The sequence below is a fragment of the Glycine max genome, chromosome 8 (assembly GCF_000004515.6).
Source record: "Glycine max cultivar Williams 82 chromosome 8, Glycine_max_v4.0, whole genome shotgun sequence".
NCBI classification, from domain to species: Eukaryota; Viridiplantae; Streptophyta; class Magnoliopsida; order Fabales; family Fabaceae; genus Glycine; species Glycine max.
In genome coordinates, this window is record NC_038244.2 from 12,563,722 (window position 1) to 12,574,851 (window position 11,130).

Here is an 11,130-nt window from a genome sequence, read left to right on the forward strand (position 1 = left end):
ACTGAGTTGCAGTGTAATTTAGCTCTGTGTGAGGTTCACTCTATTAACATGTAAATTTAGGGAGATTAGCACAATAATCAAGGCATTTAGGATATAATTTACTATTTTGGCATAAAGTGAGAATATCCATTTTTGGCAAAACTCTACATTAGCCTTTTTAAGTAAAATTTTTTAAAAGTGAAGAACATCACATTTGGTAGTAGATGTACACGGTTTCCATAGTTGAGCAAAGGTCACTCATGAGTCAAAATTGAATGATTAAGATAAGCCAACACCTTAATCCAATGGACCATGCTTTAAGCTTCTTATATAAGTTCATTTAAACTCCCAAAAACTCACAAAAACTTGGTCATTCTTCTTCTATTTCACAAGCTGGTCATTAGGAAAGGAGACAAAATTTCCATTCTTCTTCCAAGCTTTTTCAAATGTTCTTGAGCCCTTCTTCCATCAAGCTTAGATAAATGACCTCCATTTTCAATTCTAAGCTTGATTTGCACTTCATTTTCTTGCTCTATTCTCACTTGTGGTTTCAAAATCTTATTTTTGCACTCTTGAAGGTTGGAAACTAGAATCTAAACTCCCTCATTCTTCCTTCTAAATTTCGTGGAGCATCATCAAGGTAAGGAGGGTTTCTCCAACTCTTGAAGTATTCTTGTTGTTAAACTTTCTTGAATTGTTGTATCCTGAAATTTTTGCATTGCTGCCCTGTTCTAGAGCTATGTGCTGATCTATTTTTCTTGAGATTTTGATACCAAAAATAAGTTATTTGGGTGTTAAAACCTAGGGTTATACTTAAGGTGCGTCTAAAATGAAATTTTCTAGACAAAGTTATGAGCAAAATAAGTTAAGGAGATTTTTAGGAAGCCATAATTTTAGTAGTATTATGTGGGCTTTTTTCTTGAATTTTTAACCTAAAAAATGAGTTTGTTAGGTATGAAATGTAGGGTAACACATAAGTTTTAGGAAAAACCGATTTTCAGAACACCTAGAAAATCTTATTAAAGTTTAGAAATGAGATTTGGTGAATCTGAACAGCAGGAGAATTTCAAGTATCAGATGAATTAATTTAGTGTTTGTAAGATAATAAATGGAGTTAGAACATGGGTAAAACCTTGGGGAAGAAGTAATTAGTGTTAAGAATTGATTCTAGCAAAATTACAAGACAATAGACTTAAACCTATAAAATTGCTAGAATTGAGCGATTTAGGGTTTGAATTTCTGAAAAAACATGATTGAGCATGTTGAATATTTATTTCTAAATTACTATTGTTTTGAATGAATAAGACTGTGTGAGTGTGAACTTCGGCTCTATTTATCTATGGTGTGTGAATTTTTTTATTTTGGCCTGGAACCTTAAGATAACCACTAAATATGAGAAGATCGTGAGAGTGTGAACTCTGATAAATTATATTGATTATCTTTTTTGTACGTGCTCTAGGTTGGATTCGGGGGTGTCTGACCCTCAATAAAAAAGAATTAGGGGAGGGAAGAAAGAATTGAGTCAATGAGGTAGATCCTTCCTCCGAACGACATGAACTTATGCTTCCAAGATGAAAATCTCTTCCTTCACTTATCCACCACCAATTTCCAAGTTTTCAATCTTCTTGGGTTAACACCTACATAGATACCTAGATAAACAAATAGAATGGGCCTAGTTTTGCAATGTAACAAGTCAGCAAAAGTCATGTGAATGATCCTCCCAAGCAAAACCACCAAACTCATTGTTAAAGAACTTAGCCTTCAAACTAGAGGCTAGTTCGAAAACTTTAAGAATGCTCTTTAAAGTGATAATGTTCCTAACCTCTGGTTCGAAGAATAAAATAGTAATGTTAGTAAACTGCAAAAGCAACATCTAGAAATTCTCATTACTAATCTTCACCCTAGAGAAGGCATTCTTGCTCACAACTTCTCACACCAAACCTCCCAAGCCCTCAACCACTATCAGAAACAGGAAATGAGCCAAAGGGTTACCTTGCTTAGTCCCTTTCCTACATCGAACTCCATTATTTGCTTCTGTTGACGGAGATTGACATTGCGAAATATTTTAAACAAGCTTTTATCCGGCCAATCCACTTTTTGTTGAAACTCATTCTCTCCATCATATAAAATAGAAACTCCCAAAACACTAAATCGTACACTTTTTCAAAGTCCACTTTAATGATACAACAAGACCTTTTTTTTTTTTTTTTTACTTTCCTTTCATGAACAATCTCATTAGAAATTACAACTCCATCCATCATCCTTGTTCCACCTACAAAAGCCGATTGAGTTTCATGGATAATCTTCCTCATCACCTTTTTCAATCATCTTGAAAGAATGTTTGCCATAACTTTGTATACACTACCTATTGTAGAGATAGGCCTACACTCACCAAGACCTTGAGGGCTCTCATTTTTTGGGATGAGAGCAATAAAAGAAGAGTTAACTCTCCTTGGAATCTTATAATTTTTTATGGAATTCTTGAATGGTCCTCACAAAATCATGTTTCAATGTATGCCAAAAGGATTTTAAGAAAAATAAGTTAAAATCATAAGGGCTAGGACTTTTATTCTTAGCATTTTAATTGCTTGTGCATTTGTGGCCAACTTCGTACGAACATAAAACTCTAGAATAATTGAATCCTTTCAAATAATGAATGAACAAACATATTTTAGGGATTTTGGACGCAGTTGGTAATTTCAACTTTTGTCTTTGGACTTATACCTTTCTCCCTCTTCTATTTTAGACATGTTAAAATTAGAACTCTCCAAACACTCTTGCTAGTTGGGGTTAGAATCCCTTAGAAGTGGTTCCTTGCCTGTTTTACAAGAGAACGAGGTAAGGAAATGGGCTCTGCGTTCCACTAAGAGAGGATAGGAGTAAAGGGTGGCATGAGCAGTTGGAAAGAAGGCGAGCATACATAGTGGTGAAGGGTGGCATGAGTAGTTGCTTCAATGATGCCAACACAAAATTTAGTAGAAGAGTCTAAAAGAGGTTGATGACGACTGATGTGCAGTGGATAACTATGGCCACTCATGCGGCAACAATTGGCTATACTTGTGCAAAGATAAATGATTTCAAATCCTTAAGTTCACTCTCCCTTTTTTTGTTTTATGGTTTTTTCTTTCATTTTTCTCTATGGTGGCAAAGGCAGCGGTGCATGAGTACATGATGCCTAGCTATGGTAGATTTCGATGAATTTTCTTTTGAATAGAGCACAAATTATTTTTTTTATCTAATATTTTGTGCATGTTTTGATGATGAAAGTGAATGAGAAGAGGGATGTTAATATGTGTATCCAAAAATAAGTAAAAAAGGATGCTTTTTGCATTTTGCATATGCAATGTTCTGAGTGGTTTAAAATTACATTATTGAAATGAAAATTTTTGTTGTGGTAAAAATTTGCTAATATATGTTAGCTTTAACAAAATTGTATCTGAAAAAAATTATAAATTAAAATTTTTGAAGTTTTAAATCATTACAAGTTATTTTTTAAACGGTCACAAATTATATCATTTTTAAGTACTACTAATGGAGTTACTGATTGGGGATAATTGTGTCATATTTAGAAAGACGAAAATGATGTTTAATCCTTATTTAAAAGTATTTGATAATTCAAATTATCATTATATATTATAATTATAATCTTAAAAAAGGAAATGAATTTTACATGATAAACACAAATTTGGAATTTATGATTAAAAGTTAACATTTTTTTTGTTGAACTTTTTTATTTTATTTTATTATTAACAATTAATTATTACAAATAATTTTATATCCGTTTTTGTAATTTTATCATAAAAAAATGCTTCTTTTAAATAATCTAAAATGAAATAAATTATTCTATTTTTCAATTAACAAATTTATAGATGGAATTTGTTTTGTATAGTTAATTATAAATTATAAAAATATAATTAATTATTATTTTTTTACAATTAATTTAAGTGCACACTAAATTTTGTAACTTTATGACGTTATAAAATTTGTCTGCATAAAACTAATATTGCACAAGTCAAATCGAATTTATGTACCAATTTTTATTTTTATTTTGCTGCCGCCACATCTGTCAAGTGTTGTTTTAACAATAATTAGGATTAGATTAGGATATTTTACGTTTGAAGGCGTGTGTAAATGAGTTGGTAAGAACCTATTTTAATTTAAAATCGATTTGAATTTGAGTTAATTGTATTAAAATTTGGTAAACCTTTCTTTTTCCGTTGTCTATAACTTTATTCAAATTGAATTTTAATCAAATATTTAATATAATATTAAAAAACAACTAGGACATTTTAATATTAGTCTAACAATACGTACCTGCATGTTTCCTCAAACATCATATAATTTGACTTTTTTTTTTTTGTGTGACTACTTTAATTTTTTTATATAATCATGTAATCTTTTTTTGGGTAAAATATAATCATTTAATCTAACTTTGATTGCAAGTATTTTCACACAAATTATATTATTTATAGCACTAAGGCCCGATAAAATTTGGCCACGTAAAAATATAATGAATTTACAAGAATCACGTTGCAAATATTTTGACTATCATATGAATATTTAAATTCAAGAAAAATATAAAAATACAGATCGATTAAAAATAAAAATTACAAAAGAAATGCAATATATATGCATTATTGATTTAAATAAAGTCTAAAAACTATAAATTAAAATATGATTATTAAAAATATTAATATATAATAATGAATATGTATAATTAGTTTACAAGTACTAGTATTTTTTTTTCAAAAAAGTATAATAAATTAAAATATTCAATTACGTTTTTTAATAAATAAAAAACACATTCTAGTTCAATCCATATATGTCTGAATACGATGTCTTAGTCTTTGTCTAAGTAAGTAAAATACACACTTCCTCAAACATGTTGAATGTGACTTAAGTAGTTGCAATATGCACAGTCTTTATCATTGATCGGTCATACTACTCGAGCCTACTAACTAAACTTTTAATGAATTTTGTTTGGAGTGGATAAATTATTAGCATTATTGTTGTAAAAGTTTTTTTACTATAAATGTTATATGATATTCTTACGATTTTTATTTTTACTTTTTTTTAACATTCTTTTATTCTATTATGTTATATTTTATTTTATTTCTCACATTTGCATTTTTTTCTTGACTTTCTGTATATTTAAATTTAAATTTCAAATTTTATATTTTTTTCCATAACTTTAAGAGAACACCAATTTAATTGGTAAATGAATCTTTTTATTTGCTTGGAAATTACTAGAGGATTACAACCAAAGGAGAGACTAAATAAGTGTCTTACAAGCTGAGGAGAACCATTGCTCTTCGGATGCTTCTTTTTTTTCCCTCTCAATTTGTACCCAACACTATGGTGTTAAACAAAGTATGGAAATTTCATGGTTTTGGATGGTAGTAAACTTTTGTAAATTCTAGAAAGAAGACCTAACTATTCTCTTTGGGAGTTACCGCTTTTTATATACTTGTATATATGTTCATTTGATATGTAACAAACCCTATTGTATTTAATAAAAAAAGAATATATTCACCCATAACGCATGTAATTTTAAAAGTCATATATTCAAACACTAAAAAATTATATGAAGCACCTTATTAAGGGCCAAAGGATTTATTCAAACGCAACTCATAGGAAATTGGTTTGGTTTAAATCGAATAATTATTAAAACTTAAAAGTAGGGCTTTTTGTTATCCTTTATAGGATTATAAATTTTTTTATATTGATATAATTGACTTAATTCTTTTAATCAAAGGTTGTCTTTCAAATATTTAAACTATAATTTTTTCTTAAAACGTGTAATAAATATTTGTTTATTAACCAAAAATCATTATTGCAAACGTTGAAAATTAAAGTCCGTACTATGCACATGCAATCAATCCATCATATTCTTAAAGCAATACTGGCTTCTTTCAAGAGTAATCATGTTTGAAATATTGTAAAACACTACTAATTGTAGATTTTTCTTCTAACAAAAAATTGAACCTTGATTCAATGGACGAAGTGCATTAATCACTAATCCATTATGAAACTACATACATATTTCTTATTTGATCAATTTGATGGAGCAACTAGAATGGATAATCCGGTCAAGGCTCTTTATTTTGGTCAAGGATTAATGGTCATGACTTGTAGGTTTTAACAATTGGTCAAGTTTGCGTGGAGAGCAATCTTGTAGTAGTGGTGGTGGGTCTCATCGGTGTTTCCCTAGGGTGGGTCTTTCAGTGCCAGCCAGTGTGCCACAACTCATATGATATGGCTTTGTGTTCATCGACAACCCTAGATGCTTACCTATCATATGATGGTAAATAAGAAATATATTCAACTGATCAACACTACAAGTTGGTTTTTATTTGATGTGTGAGACATGTTCCGTCGGCCATGTTAGGTGATCCTCTAATTCATTCATCCCAAGACTTTTAGCTTTCATAGTTTCGGTTAGTGTTGGGTTTAGATATAAATAATTTTTTTTAATTATATCTATCAATTCCATGTATGTATGTATGTGTAGAAAGAAAAAAAAATGTTTACCCGTTAAGATTCGTGTGACGCGTGGTTAAGTGCCGACATCAAGAAAAATATGTAACACGACGCGTTAACGTGAGGTTGTCATTATGGGAAGTCTCTAGTTATAAAAGGAAATTTGATGACGATTCATGATGCATGCAAGGGGAGTTTCCTGCTAGCACTAAAATAATAATATTGATTGATTAAAAAAATAATTAATATTGATGTTAAACAATATCATATCATGGTTATGTTTGAGAGAATTAGTTAAAAATTAAAAAATTAATTAAAAGTTAAAATGTTAGTTGATAATTGAAAGTTAGAAGTTAGTAGTAGTTAGAAACTGAAAAACTAATTTATCAAATTATAAGTATTTTTAAAAAAAATTAGTTGTTAAAATAGCTGAGTAAATTGAAATAAAAATCATAAAACTATAGTTTATTTAAAAAGAATAATTAAAAAAGTTGATAAATATATTAAGGATAAAAAATATTAAAAGATAGAAGTTAGAAGCTAATTAGTATTTTAAAAAAAATTAGTAGCTAATTTAAGTAACATTTTAAAAAATACTAAAAATTATTTTTAAAAAATTTATTTATCAAACAGTTAAATAAATTTTTTAAACTTATAAAAAAATTAAAAACTAATCAAAATATCTTACCAAACATAATCAATAATATTATCTTAACTATTCATAATACTAACCTCAAAATGGTAATATTAATGAAACATCTTGGTAGGTCATGAAAAGTTGTTGTCGACCAAGATATTAATAGAGGATTAGAGGTAATACTAGTTAAGTAATAAAACTTGCATAACATCGTTACTAAAATTACTATAGAATATAGAAGCATTTAATTTCCTAAAGAACAATTGCAAAGTTATAAAGTGGTGATAGTAATCTTATCGAAGAGGTCTGAATAATAGAATTTAAATATACAGTTAATTAAATACTAAACGAGGCAGATATTGATACCTAAATATATTCTAATAACGTAAATAATAAAAAATAATAAAGAGAAGAAAATTTCAATCAAATTAAATAACAATATGTTTTGGATCTGATCTAAAAGACGTAGGCTAACGTAGATGAACAAAGCCTCCTAAAGAACAATTACAAAGTTATATAGTGGTAATACTAATGTTATCGAAGAGGTCTTAATAGGAGAATTTAAATATGCAGATAATAGCAATTAATAAAGGTAGATATTGATACCTAGATTATTCAAATAACCTAAATATTAAAAAATAATAAAGAGAAAGTAATTTCAATAAAATTAAATAACAATATATTTTGGACCTCATCTGAAAGACTTAGACTCACATAAATGAACAAAACTAATACGTTGGTACAATATTATTAAGTTCGATTATAAGTCTAAAATTATAGAGTTAAAAGGAGTCAGACACATTCGTTTAAGACTGTAATTTTTAGGCCTAATTCGACCTGATGTAATTATGTTGGACCATCGGATCAAAATAATCCTAATTAAAAAATATTTTAAATTAAAAAAAATCAGTATTTTTTTAATATTAAGTCACCGGAATCAAATTATGAAACAAGTTTTAATTATTAGATAGTGCAGAATTTCTATATAAATTCTAAGATACATTTTTTATAAAATAATATAGCTTTGAATAATTTTAATTTTTTTAGTATAAATAGAATAACACATGTTTAATGATTATAAATATTCTCCACAAAATCTCATTTGCAATATCAATATTTGGGATTTAGTTAATAAGAAATTTAGTTTAAGAGCCCAGATTTGATTCCTTGGAGTATCCGAAACACGTGGAAGAATGTTGTTCGCTTATCCAAAACCATGAATTCTCTTATTGGGCATATCTATCGCGAATATGTACATAATTAGTATGTGTAAAACTAAAATTAAGGATGAATTATTTTTCAATTTATATAATATCATCCAATAATTTTTATCTTAATTATTATTTTAAGGGTAAACAAAACACAGCAAAACTTAGATCTATATATTCAAAATTTCAACAAACATATATGCAGAAAAATAATTGACTTGTTAATAATCGGTTAACGTGGTAATTTCTAATAATTAATTTTTAGAAAAAAGATGTTTAGTAAGTTTTTCATATTATACACTACTATTATAGAAAAAGACTTTGCTAATGTCTATTTATTATAAATTTTTTAACAAAATGTTTTTTTTATTTAATATGAAAAATATATTAGTAATTTTCAAAATCATTGCTATTGAAATAATATTTTATTAGGGATTTTTTTTTACAAAAGTAGTAAAAATAATTGAAAATAATAATCAAAATAAATATTTTTCTGTTAGCAATTCTTATGTAACCGTTATATATATATATATATATATATATATATATATATATATATAACAAATTTATTATTGTGATTTTAAAATAAATATATAACTTAGTATTTAATAAAGAAAGTAATTTATTTTTATCATTATTTATTGATTTGTGAACAAGAATTGATATTTACTAAATGTGATAAATAACCAATTAAATAAGATGATTATTAATTTAAGTAAAGAATATATCAAATATTATTAACAAATTATTTTACAAACCATTAATTATATAAATTACACTAGCAATTATTTTAAAAAATAATAATTAAATATACAAAATTTTAAACAAATAATTGTTATTAGTAAAGAAATTATAAATATTGAATAAATTATTAAATAAATATAGAAAATTTATTATTTTGATAATCATATATAATAATAAATAAGAAAATAAAATTATTATTATTTAAAAATAACAACAAAACAAACAAATGGAAAGTTAAAAAAAGGTTTGGAATAATGAACTATAATTTTATGTTGGTTCCATCATAACTTGTGACCTACCTCGAATTCTCAAGACATGTTTGAAAATTTTTCACTAGTTGATTAGATGTTATAATGTAACAATTGTTTTACACTCAAGGTATACCCACCTTGACAACTCAATCCTGAGATCTTTCTCACTTTACTTACTATCTAATAACTCACTAGGAATCACACACCACAAAATAACTTAGGAAACTCACCTTGCAAACATGAGAGAACTCACTCTTGGAATTAGAGAAAAACCTTTTCTATGTTGTTGGTCTAGGCAGCATGTCCCATGGATTCTTGGCCTGAGGATTCTTTGTATTGAAAGTCTTTCTAGTAGTGGGTTTAGACAATATGTCCCGTGAGTTGAGTAACGGTGTAAGTATCTAGAATATGTGAGTTCTAATGATTATTAGAAAATACTCGTAAATTATAACGATTTTCGCTCAAGAGAGAGATTACCATGTGGAGGAAACTCATACTTGAGAGAGAGATTGTTAAAGTAGAAGTGTGATTACTTTAAAAGGAAAATACACATGATTGAGTGTTTGATAATAAGAATATATAACCAAATTGGGTTATCATGTAAGTGACTTGTAATTCATTAGTCATGTAAGCAAAAACTCTTACAATATTTGTGCATAGAGACTAAAATAAGTTTTTATTTTCTTTCTTTCAAATTTCAAGGATTATAAAAATCAATTTTAAATTTCAAAGATAAAAAATAAACTTATCCAAAATTTAGGAGACTAAAAACACATTGAAGCCTATTTTATTTGTTTTGCTATTTTAGGTTCTTGAAAGGTTATAACATTGCATTAGGGGTATCTATAAGCTTTTTAAAATCTCGGTCTCCTAAAAATAAAAGTCTTTATAGTAATGTGTGAAAAACTTTAATCTTTATAATAAAATATGATTTTTAACTCCTTAATGAGAGGTGCATGCACTTTAGAGAAATAAAGTTAAAATGTGACATTTCTTATTTTTTTTACGATAAAACTTATAGTATTATCTTTACGATAAAAAAATGGATATTCAGTTTACATTTTAGTATTTTAAACCTTTAAAACTCATTAAAGTTAACATTCTCCGATTACCACACTGTAAAATAAATTTAAAATCTACAAATAAAATAATTGTTTCTTGGATTTAAACTTAATTGAACAGAAGCCACAGCTCCAGCAGCTATATATCCTTAATAATATTAATTGTATACTTTTTCTCCTTTTGGTAATTCATTATTGATGAACTTCATCATCTAATTGTCGTACCTAGCATACTCTATGCCATCCAAAGATGGGTATATATAAAATAAAATTGTGTTTGTGTCATAAAATTAAAGATAATAATATTTATTGGACTTTCGATTGAAATGTAAATATTTAGGAATGGGGGTAAAGAACCTTTGGAATGCCTCAAGGAAAACTTGATTTATAAAAATATTATATATTCTTATCCTTCATGTAAAGTGTTCTTATCCTTATAGTCATTAATTAAGTCAGATCCAATTGAACTGTGCAAAATATTTCGTAGCCATGGGCAATGGAGAGATTATTCTATAGTTTTTTGAAGTAATCATATTATAAGTATTAAGTGAAAACGAATTTTATAATTTTTAATTAATTAATTAACGTAGGTTATATATTATATTACTTATATTAATTATTTATATTTTTTTATTAGCTCAATATAACTAATCTAATTTGGTGAGTCTATTCTATTATGAATGCTTGATATGAGCTTAATAAACGAAAATTAATTTGACCTATCAAAGGAAGGGATAATGAAAACCTTAATAGATTTGAAACATGAGACG

General features: G+C 27.0%; 1 long non-coding RNA gene across 1 annotated transcript; it reads left to right on the top strand.

Moving 5' to 3' along the window:
* Positions 1 to 359: 359 nt before the first annotated feature.
* Positions 360 to 2,224, top strand: LOC121175303 (uncharacterized). Its single transcript, XR_005892570.1, has 2 exons — positions 360 to 619; positions 1,439 to 2,224. It is a non-coding gene; the product is annotated as an uncharacterized lncRNA (long non-coding RNA).
* Positions 2,225 to 11,130: the final 8,906 nt, after the last annotated feature.